The 17,010-nt window shown below is 41.9% G+C and overlaps 1 protein-coding gene across 1 annotated transcript in view; it reads right to left on the reverse strand.

Annotated features, from left to right (window-relative positions):
• Nucleotides 1-14,757, reverse strand: part of GREB1L (GREB1 like retinoic acid receptor coactivator) — a 296,713-nt gene extending 281,956 nt beyond the window's left edge. Inside the window, exon 1 of the mRNA XM_030810667.1 lies at nt 14,606-14,757. The gene's annotated coding sequence lies outside the window, so the exon portion shown is untranslated. The remainder of the gene's footprint in view (nt 1-14,605) is intronic.
• Nucleotides 14,758-17,010: the final 2,253 nt, after the last annotated feature.

Below are 17,010 nucleotides of genomic sequence, written 5' to 3' on the forward strand. Positions count from 1 at the left end.
TGAGAAAAAATAACTAACACTTCCTGAGAGTCTTTTTTTTTTTGAGACGGAGTCTCACTCTGTCACCCAGGCTGGTGTGCAGTGGCATGATCTCGGCTCACTGCAACCGCCACCTCCCGGATTCAAGCAATCCTCCTGCCTCAGCCTCCTGAGTAACTAGGATTATAGGCATGTACCAACAAACCCAGCTAATTTTTGTATTTTTAGTAGAAATGGGGTTTCACCATGTTGGCCAGGCCAGTCTCGATCTCCTGACCTCAAGTGATCTGCCTGCCTCGGCCTCCCAAAGTGCTGGGATTACAGGCGTGACTGGGGGTCTATTTTGTACCAGCCATCATGCTTGGCAGCACTGATTCATTATCTCAGAAATGTGACCTGTTTTGGAATCAAATTATGTGGCAACTGTCTCAGAGTAAAAAATATCAAGACTCTCAGGAAGGTAGTTATTTGTTCAACAGAGATTTTATTCTTAATAGATTAGATTGATTTTTGTACCATAAGGTAATGAGCCTACCAGAGAATGTAGTTGTTTTCACATCACCCTGGGGAATGATACAGTCTGTGAAATTATGCACAAAGAGAAATATTCCTCACCTTAGAACTAAGTGAGTTGCTGCTAGTCATGACTACCCTATTACTATTCCATCTTGATCATTCACTGTGCTCCAACTTGTGAAAATGTACATCTAACTATTTTCTAATGTTGCCAAGATCTTAACCTCCTGCTCCAGTGATTTTCAGGCCATTATTAAATCATCAAAGTAGAGCAGCCAGAACAACTACCTGAATTCTCTAGTTAATCCGGAGAAGAACCCTGGTTCAAGTGAGGAGTTCATTTGCAACAGAAAGTTGCTTTATCAACTATGGCTTCAGAAGTTTGACTAGTTTATGTTCTACAAAGAGAATCAAAAGATCAGAGCACTTTAAAATAGCCATTTTTTTAAATTATGCTAATTTATTATGGGGAACATCCTCGTATACTACTTGTTAGAAATATAACCAAGATTTGCAGGTTTATTTCCAACAAATAAAATTAAGAAAAAAATTACAGAAATTCTCTATCATCCATATTCAATACTGCAGACAGTATTATGATTTTCAAAGAACTGCCAAGTGAATATACTATAGATTAACAATTCTATAGAATGTAATTAAGCAGTCAATACTTCGTATTTACTACGCACCCAATTTTATATTCTACATTTTGGAAAATACAAGTGATAATATGCCATAGTACCTCCTCTTAAAAGGCTTATACTCTAATATTCAGGAAGAATACTTTCTGAGACAATTAGAGAATATTAATATCGTAAAGAAATTCTAAAACTTTAAACTATGAATGCCATAGAAGTCTAGAGAAGGAGAAAATTAATGAAAACTCCAATGGTCAGTATATTTCCATAAAAGAAACAAAACTAGATCTCAAAGCAGTGTTCTTCATCTTTATTGGGCATGAAAGTGGCTCAGGGCCTATTCCTAGGGCTCAGAATCTGCATTTAAACAGCATCTCAAACAGCTGATTCTCATCTAGGTGGTCCATAGTTTGGCAAACACTGTGTAAATAATAGGTATGATTTGTAAGAATTTCTAGAGCAGTGCTTTCCGTCAGAACTTCCTGTGATTATGGAAATGTTCTGTTCCTTCACTATCCAATACAGTAGCTGCCTAGTCACAGGGCTACTGAAGTGGGACTTCTGTACCTAAGGAACTAAATTTTAAATTTTAATTAAAATAGCCACATCAGCTCTAATAAACAGGGAGAACTTTCTAAGAAAGTGAAATAACACATGTCAAGGCACAGGTAGAAATGCACATGAGCAGGATAGATAGGCAGGAAAGACAACTGATTGGCTTTTCTAGAATAGAGGTTTTATATTAAATTATCATGGGGTCAGATTATGAAGAGCCTTGAAGAGAACTAAGTAAATTCAATTTTATAGCACACACTGCTGGTTGCCTAATCAAGCCATTTCCTGATCTTCTTCAATATTAACCCCACAGTTTGTACATGCTTACCTCAAATAATAGACCCTTTCCCAGGCTCTGGAGTAAATCTTGAATATTCTCCATCAGTTATGGTAATCCCATTTTCCTTGTCAGTGACTGGCTGATGCATGATCATGAAGTGAAGTCTCACCAAGATTTGGGACATCAATGTATATAGGTAAATTCTTTTAAAAGCATTTAGCCTGAACATAAAGAGCCTTTTTCTGACTCCCGTCAAAGCTGTGTGAGGGTATGAGTCATGTATGCTGCAAATATCTTGGGATAGTGAAAAGACAAGCTGGAAAACAAACACCAACAAGCTGAGGTTGGCGGAGAATGACCAAAAGAATCTTGGTTCTTGAGGACATTGTCAAGCACCCAAATTAACCCAAGAATTGCAGTGCCCTTCCTGCCACCCTGAGAAATGTTGGTGATATAACAAACTCATTACTGTTTAATACCTTTAGTTTTTTGTGTTTTTTTTTTTTTTTACATGCAGCTGACAGAGTAAGACTGGGGTGTTAATGTTTAAGGTGACACCCTTTGGGAAATGCTAAGGGAGGCAACTGGTACCTATAAAAGACATTTGATCATTTGTAGAATGATACAAAACAATGTTCAAGGATTAAAAACGGGACGCGTGAAAAACAGATAGAAAGAAAGTAGAGTCATGCAGACCAGCTTAAAAAGCCCAAAAGCGGCTGAGCATGGTGGCTCATGTGTGTAATCCAGCATTTTGGGAGGCCCAGGAGGGCTGATCACCTGAGGAAAGGAGTTCAAGACCAGCCTGGCCAACATGGTGAAACCCTGTCTTTACTAAAAATACAAAAATTAGCTGGGTATGATGAAGTGCGCCTGTAATCCCAGCTATTCGGGAGGCTGAGATAGGAGAATCGCTTGAACCCGGGAGGTGGAAGCTGCAGTGAGCCAAGATCGTGCCACTGCACTCCAGCCTGGGAGACAGAGCGAGACTATAAAAAAAATTAAAAAAAAAAAAAAAGCCTGAAAGCCTGGACAGCAAAGTGACACCCTATCTCCACAGAAAGTTTTTCAAATTAGCCAGGCATACTGGTACACACCTGTAGTCCCAGCTACTCTGAAGGCTGAGGCAGGAGGATCCTTTGAGCCCAGGAGTTCAAGGCTGCAGTGAGTTATGATTGTGCCACTGCACTCCAGTCTAGGTGACACAGCAAGATCCTATCTCTAAGCAAAAAAAAAAAAAAAAAAAAAAAAAAAAAAAAAAAGCCTGGAAGTCAAAGTTACCAAAAGATTTGGGAAATATTAGGGAAATCACATTAGCAGTATGTAAAATCATTAATGCATATAGATAAATACTTGAAGCAGAACTGCAATAACAGTTCACTTTGTAAGGATGGTAGAATTACAAGTAATATTTTTTTCTGATTTGTTAATATTATTCTCATATGCTACTATTTCTATTTAAAATCTAAACACATTACATATAATTTCTCTAAATGTTGCATATTTGGTTTTTGAAAATGAGAAAAAATTCTTGAAATAGGTGAGCATGGTGGCTCACACCTGTAATTCCAGCACTTTGGGAGGCCGAGGCAGGTGGATCGCCTGAGGTCAGGAGTTCGAGGCCAGCCTGGCCAACATGGTGAAACCTCAACTCTACTAAAAACACAAAAATTAGCCAGGCGTGGTGGCACATGCCTGTAATCCCAGCTACTAAAGAGGCTGAGGCATTAGAATCACTTGAACCCGGTAGATGGAGGTTGCAGTGAGCCGAGATCGTACCATTGCATTCCAGCCTGGGCGAAAGAGCAAGACTCCATCTCAAAAAAAAAAAAAAATTCTTGAAATATGTTTTCTCTATATTAGCTGCAATTACAAGTATAAGAAGACACTGTGAAACAATATGGTAAACCAGAAAACATGAACGACTAGTTTAGTGACCTTGGGCAAGTCAAGTAAACCCTGCAGTGTTTTCCTCTCAGGGTAGATTGATCTATGGCTCTAAAATCCAACAAAGCTCTGTCTTAAAACGGAAGGAAACCCTTTTGAATACAAATGGGCAATTGATATCAAAATTAAATTTTCTAAGCTCTGTTCCCATCATTTGGCTTATGAGCTAAGACTGAAAGAAAATAAAAGTCAACCTCCCTCAAATTATATGAGCAAACAGGAAACTCTGGGAAATTATGCTTTATAGCTTTAATAAAACTTTCTTTTTTGGGGGGTGGGGAGGGACAGTCTTGCTCTGTCACCCAGGCTGGAATGCAGTGGGGCTCACTGCAACCTCCGCCTCCCAGGTTCAAACGATTCTCGTGCCTCAGCCTCCTGAGTAGCTGGGATTACAGGCACCCGCCACAACACCCAGCTAATTTTTGTATTTTTAGTAGAGACAGGTTTCGCCATGTTGGCCAGGCTGGTTTTGAACTCCTGATCTCAGGTGATCCACCCACCTCGGCCTCCCAAAGTGCTGGGATTACAAGCGTGAGCCACTGTGCCCGGCCACTTTAATGTAACTTTTTTTTTTTCAGATGGAATTTCACTCTTGTTGCCCAGCCTGGAGTGCAATGGTGCGATCTCGGCTCACCGCAACCTCCGCCTCCCTGGTTCAAGCGATTTTCCTGCCTCAGCCTCCCGAGTAGCTGGGATTACAGGCATGCACCACCATACCAGGTTAGTTTTGTATTTTTAGTAGAGACGGGGTTACTCCATGTTGGTTAGGCTGGTCTCGAACTCCCAACCTCAGGTGATCCGTCCACCTCAGCCTCCCAAAGTGCTGGGATTACAGGCATGAGCCACCGCAACTGGACTAATATAACTTTCAAAACAAATGTTTCTGCACAGATTTTTCAAAGAACAAATAAACTACTTCTGGAAATTTTAATATTGATTAAAGTTCTATAGTAATATCAAGTAGGTATCAAGTGATAGTTTACTATTACGTGTAACTTGCATTTCTAAACAACTAATAAGGCTAAGCATTTTTCATACTTATTGACCATTTGGAATAACGGTTCTGTGAACAGCTAGTGACAATGTTTGCAAAATACTTTAAAATTATGTTTCATAAAATATTTTATTATCATTTTATAAAAGTTCCTTATAAACTAGAGGTGGTAATCTTTTTTTTTTTTTTTTTTTTTTTTTGAGAGGGAGTCTCACTCTGCCTCCCAGGCTAGAGTGCACTGGCACAATCCCAGCTCACTGCAACCTCTGCCTCCTCGGTTCAAGCGATTCTCCTGCCTCAGCCTCCTGAGTAGCTGGGATTACAGGCATGTGCCACCGCGCCCGGCTAATTTTTGTGTTTTTAGTAGAGACTGGGTTTCACCATGTTGGTCAGGCTGGCTTGTACTCCTGACCTTGTGATCTCCCACCTTGGCCTTCCAAAGTGCTGGAATTACAGGCGTGAGCCACCGTATCCAGCCGAGATGGTAATCTTTTATTTGCATATGGTACAGATTTTTTTCCCCCAATCTATCATATGTCTATGGTATTTATTTATGGTTCCTTTTTGCTTCACAAAAATGTTTTTAAATTGTGTTATCACATGTCTATCTTTTAATATATAGCTCTTGTTTCTTGTTTGGCTTAAATAAATGCCCTTCAATGAAGTAATGGTTGTTTAACTGTGGAATACAGATGCTATAGATTATTTTTATAGGATATTGTATAATAATTTAAAAGAATAAAGACAAGCTATACCAGTTAACTTAGAGTCACATTCCTTGTATTTTATTGAATATTAGGTGAAAATTAGAAAAATATGATAGTACATACACGGTACTAAAATATATATAAGGGTATATGATCATGGAAAAAGTTATAACAACATAAATAGATGAGTGACATTGTTGGAGTGAAAAGAAAGGGGAAAGGGAAAAGACAGCCCTCAAATTTTTTAAAAAGAAGTAACTACAGTTTTCGTTTGTTTGTTTGTTTTTAGAGATAGAGCCTCATTACATTGCCCAGGCTAGTCTCCAACTCCTGGCTTCAAGTGATCTTCCTCTCACTTTGGCCTCCCAAAGCACTAGGATTACAGATACGAGCCACTGTGCCTGGCCTACAAGTTTTTTAAAAAGCATAATATGATCCTATTTATGTAAGATTAATATTGATTATATATAAATATGCATAGAGATGCATAAAAGAATGGCTACCAAAATGTTGATGTTTGACTTAGCGTAGTTAGATTTCAAGAAGAGAAAAGGAAGAAGAAAAGAAACAAGAGGAAAAGAAAGAAAACATGAGGAAAAAACCAAAGAGATATAAATGTGCCCTTTCCAAAAAATAGAACAGACTATATGGGTGAGAGGCAGAACTCTCAAGTGAAAAGGTTCCCCCACCCTCTGATGTGAATACAAATTATGGTAACAGACTCAGAGTTCCCTGAATACCCCAATAAGATATACATGTTAACTTATATTAGTGTCCATTTAAATTGGTTTAAAAATACAGAGAGATATTATACCAATTACATCTTCTCTTCACACTAACCTATACAGGCAGAGGTGACAACTTTAAGTGCATCTGCTCTAAAAATAACTAAAATTACAGAATGATACATTTGAGTAGTAGTTCTGAGACTTGTGTCCATAAAAACCACCTGGGAAGACACTTAAAATGCACACTCATCCTCAGACTATGGCAGAACATTTTTTTTTAAATGCACATTCATGGGTCCCACCCTAGAAATTCTTATTAGTAGGTCTAGTGATCAATAATCCGTATTTAACAAGCACCCGAGGCAAATGTGGCAGGAGGAATTGACAGATCATGCTAAAGAACAGTGAATTTCAGGATGTTTGATCTCTTTACAAACTGATTAACCAAAGAATCTGAGAGTGTGGTGCACTAGAGAGAACAAAGAATTTGAAGTAAAAAGATCTAGATTCCCTCTCTGACCTAATCCCCCACACGCTCCCTTGCTTGCCTCTCTCCATCAGCTCCCAGGCCTCCTAGTTGCCCCTCTAACAACAAGCTGAAACCCTCTTCCCCTAACCTTTCCAGTGGCTCAGTCCCTCACCTCGTTGTGTCTTCACTCAGGTCACTTCTCAATGACACCTGTAGAAAATCGCAACCTCCAGCTTACTTTCTAATTCCCCTTTCTGCTCTACTTTTCTCCCTGGCACTTCTCACTATCTAAAAAACATCATATTTTCCTCAATTTCTTTTGTTCATTGTTTGATTCTCCCGAGAACAGAGATATTTGTCACTTTCCTTTTTTTTTTTTTTTTAAGACGGAGTTTTGCTCTTGTTGCCAGGCTGGAGTGCAATGGCGCAATCTCAGCTCACCGCAACTTCTGCCTCCAGAGTTCAAGTGATTCTCCTGCCTCAGCCTCCCGAGTAGCTGGGATTACAGTCATACACCACCATGCCCAGCTAATTTTGTATTTTTTTTTTTAGTAGAGACAGGGTTTCACCATGTTGGCCAAGCTGGTCTCAAACTCCTGACCTGAGGTGATCCACCGACCTTGGTCTTCCAAAGTGCTGAGATTACAGGCATGAGCCACCACACCCGGCCAGATATCTCTCACTTTTCTTCCCTGCAGCATCCCCAGCACTTAGAACAGTACCTGGACAGAGGTCAGATTTAACTTGGCCAAGATAAAACAACTGAAGCTTGAGCAATTCAGTGATAGAAGGCAGATACCACTAGTAAGCAGACAGTTTGTTAATAAAGATTCCTGGGTCCTGCCAGAGATTCTGATTCAGTAGGCTCGGGATGGGGCCTGAGATTTTGAATATCTAACAAGAATCCAGCTGATACGGATGTTATTTAGAGAGTTCTCAAATGCCTCTGCTCATGTTTTAGTGAAAGTCAACCCATCCTACTATAAGAGCTGTAGGCTAAAAAGGGAAAGCTCTGTCATACTCACGTGCGTTTGTGACAAGAGAAAAAGTGATCCCCAAACCCCTTGTAACTAAGTTATCTACCTAAATAAAAAGATTCTACAATAGAAATAGTTTCACGACACATGTAACACTATTTTCATAGATATTTACTACAACTTGACTTTAATAACACGGTGTTTGGGTGGTTTCTAATTTTTTTACTTTCATAAATAATGTTTCAAGTGATATTTTTGCTATATGCCTTTGTACATTTGTCTAATTGTTTTTTTTTCTAACAAATTCCCAAATCAAAGAGTTTAGACCAGCACTGTCCAACAGAACTTTCTCCAGTGATGGAAATGTTCTATATCTACACAGTCCAACATGGCAGCCACCAGCCATGAGCAGCTATTGAGTGCTTGAAATGTAACCAGTATAACTGAGAGACTGAATCTTTGGTTGTATATAATGTTAATTTACATTTAAATAGCCACATGTGGCTAGACGCTACCATATTGGACAGGGCAGGTATAGACATTTAAAGTCTTGAAACATGATGCCAAATTACACCCCAGAAAAGTTGTAATCATCTGCCATCAGTCTTAGTATAAGAACAACCATTTCTTTATCCAATTGCCAACATTAGATTTTATCAATCTATTGAATCTTTGTAATCTGAAAGTTAAAAAGTGTCTGTGTGATTTTAATATACCTTTGATTATTAATAATGTTGAATGGGACTATTTCTTCTGTCATCACACTCATTCAAATGCAAATATGTTCACCCATATTACTTAACTCAGAGGTTGGAAGTTATCTGGCTTCCAGATTATTAGGTCCATGTGTTTTCTTTAAAATGTATTGCCAATATTTAAATTCACATAAAAATGTGAATTTCTAGCTTCACCTGAAAAATCAAATGGCCTAGCAACAGTGGCCCACAACCCCAAAAGGCAACAATCAGTGGCGCCTTAGAAACTCTGCCACCCTCAGACTTTCTTGTCCACCAGAACTCATCACCTCTATTACTTTACAAGTGTCTTGCTTCATAACTCAGGTTTACTGCTTGGCCCCTCCATGCATCTGAGTTTACAATTCCTACCTGAATTAAATTTTGAGAGATTAAAAGACAAATAGAAGCTAATAATAATAGCTAATTTTCATTCCATGGTTAGCATGCAAAAATGATTTATGATATTTCTGGATTATTTTATAACTAATATTTAACTATAAGGAGAATACTTTTTTAGTGGGCGCTGAAGTTTCTTACTCCCTAGAACAGTGCTTCAGTATCAGAAGGGTTGTTAAAGTGCAGATTGGTAGGCCTTATCCCCAGAATTTCTGATTCAACAGGTCAGAGTGGATCCCAAGAATCTGCATGTAACCTCAAGCTCTAAGTGCAACTCTATATCAAGATGAGGTTTTCTCAAAGATATGGACACTCCTAGAAGGGTAGTGACAATATGTAATTTTGACAATATAATATGAATTTGTAGATCCTTTTTTCTAAAATGTCTACATTTATTATTTCATTTTATCTTCAAAATAAACCTATCCAGAAGGTTGGTAATTAGAGCAGTAATTGTTAATCCCATTTTACAGAAGAAAAGTAAAGCACAGGAGTTAAGAAAGTCTCCTAAGCACACAAAAAGTTGGAAGAGCCGTAACAAGCAGGTCTCCTCCTAACTCCTAACCTTGGTAATATAGGCAAACACGGGAATACAGGACACAACTGGTGCTTGCTTCTGCCAACTGGCACCATAAAAATAGAACTATGACCAGGAACAGAGAAGACAATACAAGATATAGTTCACAGCAACAAACATTTATCAAGTGATTATGTGTTAATCTATGCTAACATGGCTACAGTCCCTACTGTAGGGACTGCTGAAGATACTCATAAAACATAGGGAAAAATAAAAATAAAATCTGAAACCACAACCTTGAAAAGAGTGAATTCTCTACATCACAGGCAGGTCAAAAACAACTGCACTGACGGGTGGGGTGGTAGGGGCAAATACAGAGTTGGGTAGAAGAGTCACTGTGGGACTCCACATCTGGACTTGAAGGAGTTGCTATCACTAGTCAGTCAAGAATGGGAGGAAAGAAAGTGTACACAATAGGGAGCCCTCCTGGGGCTCAACAGCACAAAGAGCTGCTGTTATCCATGTTGGGTGGGTATTTGCCAAAAATATCAGGGATGTTGGAACTCCAGAACTCACAAGGGCATGCTTTTTGTAGTCTAAATTATCTTGACTATATAAGAACTCAAGTCAGTGGGCATAACTTCATTATCCATTTGTAGCCAAAAGATAACATGATTGGAGATCATAAATATTCTCTCTGATTTTTCCTCAAGTTTTCATAAGCACTAGTAAAATTCCAGCAAACTGTGATCACAATACTAACCACAAATCAGCTCTTCAAGGAAGATTGCATTTTCACTTAAATATTGTTTATATCTTAGTTAACAGCTACTTTTCTAAGAGTTAAATAATAATAATAGTAATAGCTAATAAATATTACCATAGACTGAAAATACAAGAAAACTACAATTAGTTTGAAAAAAGTCTATTGGAAAATTTGGTTCACTATTCATCAGTGGTGTAACTGACCACTCCTACATGTCTAGCTTATGTTAGGTACAGCTCAAAATGACTGAGGTAATGAAATTTCCATCACTCAATTTGGAAAACTATAGCAATATGGCAGAAAAAACTATCCCTCACTTTGTATAAGACCAAAGAAATGCAAAGCAAAAGAAAGGTATAAAATGTTACACTGATCAAATTAGTAACAATAATATGTTTTAAGATAACACAAGCACACACATAGATCGTTAATGACAGTATAAATTTATATAGTCCTTTTAGAATGTAATGTGGAAATTACTGTAAATCTAGAAATTTCCTAATAAAAATAAGAGCTAACATTTATGTGTTTCATGTGTTATTGCTTTTTATCTTAACTTTAAAGAACTATTAATATAACCCATTTTACATCTTAGTAAGCTAAAGTTCTGAGAAAATAAATTACTTGTCCAATATTGCCAACAAGTAATGGAGCTAGGTTTAAACCCAGAACCTCTAATTTTAGAACCCACCCATTTACAACTACATTATACTATCCCTCAAGAAAAAAACGATCCTAAGGAAGTTAAGGGAAAAAGAAGAAAAGAAAAGAAATAAAGTTACATGTATAAGAATAGGCATTACAGGCCAGGCATGGTGGCTCACGCCTGTAATCCCAGCACTTTGGGAGGCTGAGGCAGGCAGATCACAAGGTCAGGAGATCGAGACCATCCTGCAACACAGTGAAACCCTATCTCTACTAAAAATACAAAAAATTAGCCAGGCGTGGTGGCGGGCGCCTGTAGTCACAGCTGCTCAGGAGGCTGAGGCAGGAGAATGGTGTGAACCCAGGAGGCGGAGCTTGCAGTGAGTAGAGATGGCAACACTGCACTCTAGCCTGGGTGGCAGAGCAAGACTTTGTCTCAAAAAAAAAAAAAAAAAAATAGGCATTATATTTTTTATATTGGAAAATCAAAAATAGGAAGGTTTAAGTTAATAATGAACATCCATTGCATAAACTTTTATAAAATTATTGTAAATAATGGGAAGTAAGCTATAGAAAAAATGTTTATAAAAATCAGGGTGAAAATTATCTGCAATATAAAACATTTGTAAAAATATTCATATGGCAAGATTGGGAAGGGAGCTGGAAAAAATAAAAACTATTACCATTTTGAAGAATTTCACTACTGGTATTGAATTTTCTTTTGTTTCTGTCAGCTTCGTTTATCAATCAATATTACTCTAAGTACCCTCACAAATATATTCTTCTAGTTCTTATTCTTAGGATCCCAAACAATTCCTAAAGTGAATTTATAATTTATTTATATTAGATTTATTCAAAATAATTACGTATGCTTCATCAGCGGTGCTTTTAGAAAGCTTTAGCTTTCAGTATGAGATCTCTATCTTAACATCAACACTTTTTGCAATCACCGCTTACAGTATACCTTTGAAATCCCTTAATTTAGACCATATATAGTGACTAAAATCAGCTAATTATTTTTACTTTCACAACTTTACAATCACTCCTCAACTCCTGTCCCCATCATTAGCCCAAAGGCCGCAGGTACTTTACAAATTAGAAGCTTCCTAATAAGAACATACTCCCTAAGTGAATATTTATCAAGTAACTAAAATATCTTAGCTATAAGGGATGTTCATAATCTAAACACTTCAGAGAAGTATTAATTAAATTATGTCAAGTCTCTTTCAAAGTTTATTTCCACTTTACCAAAAAGAAGAGTTTGGTAAGAGTAATTTTCCTAAAAATGACACTGTGGGCTGCGAGGAGAATTCACTCTCCTTAGCCACACAAGGTGACATGCAGAGGCCCTCAGCCCGGTGTTTGGCCTCTATCAGCAACATAAACACACACTCTGTGGGTAAGGAGAGTAGCTGTTCTCCAATGACACCAAACTCCTAAGAGCAGGGATATAGTTTAAACATCTCTAACCTCCTCTTCATGAATCCACCATTCAGAAATGTTTTTTGTCGCCCCACTGTCTAACATCCACAGTCCAAGGGTTATCTTTAGCCAGTTTTAGGACAACTATTTTAATCGTAGAACTCTGGAGTTCGAAGGACCCTTAAAAATCACATAGTTCAATTCCTTTATCTAACTGAGTGGGAAACAAAGTTAAGTTACGTTGTGTGGCGGGTTTGTGGCAAAGCCAGGTCTAGAATTAAGAGATGCAACCAAACATCTGAAACTTGGCCTTCGTATTTATCCTTTACAACTAACATCTTTATATTATGTCATGTCAATGGGAGTATACACACGCCCTTTCAGTGTTTTCAGATACACACTGCGGTAGACAAAGTGAACTACTACAGTTCTCATTCTCTACTTCATAAAGAATTCCAAAATGGAGGAAAAATTAAATAAAGATTGCAAAAACCAGTGTAGGGAAACTGGTGTGTGTGCGGGAGGAGATATTAGTTTAATAGTTTTCCTTTCCATTGCGTACTGTTCTAAGATTTTTCACCCTCTAATTGATCTTCAAGGTAGTAATTGTCCACATTTGGCTAAATAATCTCATGTCATCATGAGTGGGTATCAAGTTAATAGTCATCACCACGAATATATAGTTCAGTCTCATATTCAATCCCTTTCATCATCTATATCTATAATGTAATTCCATTATAATAGACTTACGGAAAGATATACAAAAAATGTACAACAGTGGCTGCCTCTGAGAAGGATAAAGGCTTGTATGGAGGGGAGGAGAGAGGGCTTAATTTACACTGTATACTCTTCACTGTTGTTTGAAATGTTTACCCTACTTATATTACTTTTCAATATTCATTCATTAAACATTTTCCTCTTGAAATACATACCTATATGCATGTAATTGTATTACTAAATATCTCAACAATTTTTTTCTTTTAAATAATTTTTCAGTATCATTCATAAAACCTCCTAGAAAATTTCAGCAAAGAGAAGAAACAACACAGTCACAACACTCAAAGCAGAATTCCAGGATTTAAAGTCTAAGAATATATATAGATGAATGAGAGGTTTTATTAAGGGGGATTGAGTTCAAAAACCTTTTGTGGGAAAGCTCTTCCCTGTATTTAAATGGCTAGGTTTAAAAATGTGATTTAAGCAGGGATTCCCGCCTCGAGGCGGGGGGAGGGGGAAAAAAAAACACCTTACAGTGTGAAAACCAGAAATTAAAATGTGGTTTCTATCTTCTCAGCCGGGGCCAGAGGAGCGGGTGGGGAGGATAAGGACCTTGGAACCGTCACGTCCACCGGAGAAAAGGGCAAGACTGAGGAGTTTCTCCAGGACCCGCAGCCTCGGTTAGAGACAGCGGCCGTTCCGGGCAGATGAGTCGCGTTCAGGGACGTTCCTTGGACTCATGTAACTGAGAAACCCCACGCACTAAATCTCCACATGGAATTTCCTTTTAATGGAGCTGGGAAGAGGAACGGCGGGAATGGATTTCCTTTAAGGAGTCTCCCTCACCCTCCCCGGCCAGGGCGCACCTCACTCGCTGTCCGCTTGTGTCAGGGTCAGCTGTCAACACAACTCTTTGTGTCTCATTCGGAATAAGAGTGGTCCTCAGCCATGCACAGAAAAATGGACATGCTGGCCGGAAGACACGCGCGCCCGCTTGTGACGAAGTGACATTTGGTGTGGAGGAAAAAAACCCACAGACGCCGAGCGAGCGCCCAGCCACCTCTGGACGCTCTCAACTTTCCCAGGCTGAGCTCCATCCATCCTCTCCCCGCCACCTCCGCGGCGCCCTACCTGTCGCCCGCCCGCCTGCCCGGCACCCTCTCACTGCCCCTGGGCTCGAGGAGACGGACTAGGTGCCCCCTCGCCGCCTCCGCCCGGGGACCCCGCGCTACTCGGCGCGCCGCAGCTCCCTCGTCCCACCCCAGGGCCGCCTCGCTCCCGCCACAAAGGCAGCGAGTAGAGCCCGGTGACAGGCCTTCGGCCTCTGGGCGCGGACAGCACGGCCGGGTCCCTTCGGTGGGCGACGCGAGGCGGCAGGGAGGGCAGGCGCGGCTCCCAGGCTGGCACTGGCGCTCCCTCGCCACCCGCACGCGCTCCGCTCACACCCCCGCTGCGCTTCCCATCCCTCCAGAAAAGTCCGCCGCGGCGCTTCCCCGCGCGGCCAGGGCGTCCAGCCCGCCAAAGGGCAGCTCCTGCCGGTCACAGGCGAGCTCCCGCGCCCGGTTTGCGACCTCTCACCTCCCGCCCGCGCCCCGGAGTCCCCGCGGCCGCTCACCTGGCCCTGGCGGGGCGCGAGGGCAGAGGACCAGGGGGTGGCCCTAGGCTCGGCCGGGCTGGTCTCCCCACCCCCAGTGCCGTTCCCTGCGCCGCGCTGCGCTGCGCTGCTCCGGCCGCCCGACTCCGAGGTGCTAGCGCCGCCGGCGGCTGGCGTCTCTCTGGCAGGCGCGCGGTCCGCGCGCTCAGTTCCCCGGGGCGGAGCGAGGCGGCGGCCGCCGCAGCCGGAGGCGGATTCCTCAGGTGCTGCCCCTCCCGCCGGCCCTGGCCTCCGCGGCGGGGACCCCCGCGCCCCCTCCCCCCGCCCCTCCTCTCGCCTTCCCGCTGCCTCGGCGTCCGCGAGTGGCTTTTGGGGGGTCCCTCGCCCTCCGTGAGGGTAGTGGGCGCGCATTTCTCCCCCACCCCCTCCAACGACGCCCCCCGCCCAGCCTGTGGAGCCCTCGATGCGCGGTCCTCACGCCTCCATTCCCAAACCCGGCCGCACAGACGAACGCGCAGCCCCTGCGGGGTGCGGAGGCGGGGGTGTACAGGGGGTCGTGCAGGGGGGGGTCTTCTGTGAAGGAGGGCTGCACCCCAGTGTGCTGACGCGCAAACCCAGGAGGAAAAATTATTTCCCCTGGAGCCCGCGTTCATTCAGCGTGCTCTCGCCTCTGCGCGATTGCTTTCTCTCTTCACTGGACGGCGGCTGAAGAGCCCCAAGCGTGAACTCGGCCTGGGCAATGGTGGCTCGGAAACCCTTGGCCTTTTGCATGAAGGGGGTAGGGTGGGGGCAGGGCGCGGACAAAACCAAACAAACCCGGGAGCTCCAGGCCCAAGCCGACTTTTGCACCTCCCGGAAGAGCACACCCTCCGGCCCCGGGCCCCGGCTCGTCGGGAGCCTCCCGGGACCACGGGGACGGCTCCACCCCAGGGCAGCCGCATCTAGCTGGCCCTGGGCCTTGACGGGTGCTGCGGCGAAAAGGTTCTTGAGAGATGCTGCGGCCCGGTAGAGAGATTTCGCTCCACTTTTCACAGCTGGCGGCTTTTGTTATTAGAGATGCAGCTCCATTTTTAAAACTAATTGTTGCCACAGATAGGCGACTACATCTCTGGAAGCAGCAGCTCCATGCTGGATGTGGTGGAAGAATCTAGGTAAGGAAAGGCTGATGTATTTTGAGTGCCTTTGGTGCAGTACAGCCCCGGAGAGCTCCCCGTGTGAGTGGGAGTGGGGAGGCAGCCGCGGCGCCCAGGCCCGGGTGGGTTGGAATCATTGTCAAGTGTTAGATACCATTTAAACACATTGTCAATTAAACTAGTTCTCATACGATGTCCCAGTACTTTTGTTTGCTTGTATTGCATTTTTCTTTTTTGCCATATCCGAAATACATTTTTTTCTTTCCTGTCACTTTTGATCCATGCAAAGGGAATGGACTGGAAGTTTGGAATCACCGGAAAATAACAAGGCATAGCTAAGCTGTGACTAGCAAGATAAACGATTTGTTCGAGGTTTGATTGTCCTTTCCCTCCTCCACTCGGAAGACACAGTTGTCTTTTTTTTCAATCATGTTTTGTACCGAAATATTTTTATTTTACAATTGAATCCCTGTTGTTGGGCCTTTAAAAACACATAGAAACATTGTTATGTGCCACGAGGGTGGGAAACATGGCTTTCTCAGTCATTGCTGTACTCTCACAATTCTGGGTCATGCACACAATACAGGTTCAGTAAATAAAATCCGTATGTTTTTGGCCCCACGCGGTGGCTCATGTCTGTATTCCCAGCGCTTTTAGCCTGGGTGACAGAGTGAGAGAGACCCTGACTCAAGTGTGTGTGTGTGTGTGTGCGCGCGCGCGCGCGTGGGCGGGCTTTAAAATAACTACAACAGAAAGGTGCAGATGATTAGCAATAGCTGAAAAGAATCCAAAGTCACTTAGTAAACTCATCATGAGAACTGGCCATACACGTGGAAAAGATAGTGCTGTAGAAACCTGAAATTTTAAGTTCACCTGGTGAACATAAACTAAGCTCATAGGAGTTAAAGCAGGTGAGAATCTTTTGAAAAACTCAACCCATCACAAGGTCTGTAGAGTGTGTGGGGGTTGGGCAGAAGCAGAACACCTTCCAATTTAAAGATAAGGAAACTGAACAATGAGCAGCTTTAAAGTAAAACCACCAGTGCAGTTTTCTCTCTGTTTAGTTCAAGGACCATTTGTTGAGTGCCAAGTACACCAGACCCTAGAAATGAGAAAGCAAATCTGGCAGTCACTCAAGGACTATAGTCTAATATTACAGGACTCTGGTATTCATTCTTCATCCATTCAACAGATATTGAGCACCTACTGTGAGTTAGACGGCACAATATATCAGTAGTAGTGGTGATTTATCAGTAAACAAGGCAAGTCCCTAACAAGGGTAAAAGTGAGAGT

Source organism: Nomascus leucogenys, chromosome 4 (genome assembly GCF_006542625.1).
Source record: "Nomascus leucogenys isolate Asia chromosome 4, Asia_NLE_v1, whole genome shotgun sequence".
Lineage (NCBI taxonomy): Eukaryota > Metazoa > Chordata > Mammalia > Primates > Hylobatidae > Nomascus > Nomascus leucogenys.